This window comes from Somniosus microcephalus, chromosome 13, assembly GCF_052327205.1.
Source record: "Somniosus microcephalus isolate GS21.2 chromosome 13, FLI_Smic_1.0, whole genome shotgun sequence".
NCBI lineage: Eukaryota > Metazoa > Chordata > Chondrichthyes > Squaliformes > Somniosidae > Somniosus > Somniosus microcephalus.
Genome location: NC_140999.1, coordinates 194,189,143 through 194,190,149, shown reverse-complemented (window position 1 = coordinate 194,190,149; position 1,007 = coordinate 194,189,143).

Sequence of the window (1,007 nt, the reverse complement as noted above, 5' to 3'; positions counted from 1 at the left end):
AGGCAGAGAGGGATGGAGGCAGAGAGGGATGGAGGGAGAGAGGGATGGAGGGAGAGAGGGATGGAGGAGGGAGAGAGGGATGGAGGAGGGAGGGAGAGAGGGATGGAGGAGAGAGGGATGGAGGAGGGAGGGAGAGAGGGATGGAGGAGGGAGGGAGAGAGGGATGGAGGAGGGAGGGAGAGAGGGATGGAGGAGGGAGGGAGAGAGGGATGGAGGAGGGAGGGAGAGAGGGAGGGAGGAGAGAGGGATGGAGGGAGGGAGGGATGGAGGGAGAGGAGGATGGAGGAGGGAGGGATGGAGGAGGGAGGGATGGAGGAGGAGGGATGGAGGATGGAGGGAGAGAGGGATGGAGGAGTGAGGGAGGAGAGAGGGATGGAGGAGGAGAGGGATGGAGGAGGAGGAGAGAGGGAGGGAGCGAGGGGAGGAGAGAGGGAGGGAGAGAGGGTTGGAGGAGGGAGGGAGGGAGGGATGGAGGGAGGAGAGAGGGTTGGAGGAGGAGGGAGGGAGGAGAGAGGGAGGGATGGAGGAGAGATGGAGAGAGGGATGGAGGAGAGAGGGATGGAGGAGCGAGGGAGAGGGATGGAGGAGGGAGAGAGGGAGGGATGGAGGAGGGAGAGAGGGAGGGATGGAGGAGAGAGGGAGGGATGGAGGAGGGAGGGAGAGAGGGATGGAGGAGGGAGAGGGAGGGAGAGAGGGAGGGATGGAGGAGGGAGAGAGGGAGGGATGAGGGATGGAGGAGGGAGGGAGAGAGGGATGGAGGAGAGAGGGAGGGAGGGGGAGAGGGAGGGAGAGAGGGATGGAGGGAGAGAGGGATGGAGGAGAGAGGGGTGGAGGAGGGAGGGAGAGAGGGATGGAGGAGAGAGGGATGGAGGAGGGAGGAGGAGAGAGGGATGGAGGAGAGAGGGAGAGGGATGGAGGAGGGAGAGAGGGATGGAGGAGGGAGAGAGGGATGGAGGAGGGAGGGAGAGAGGGATGGAGGAGAGAGGGATGGAGGAGGGAGAGAGGGA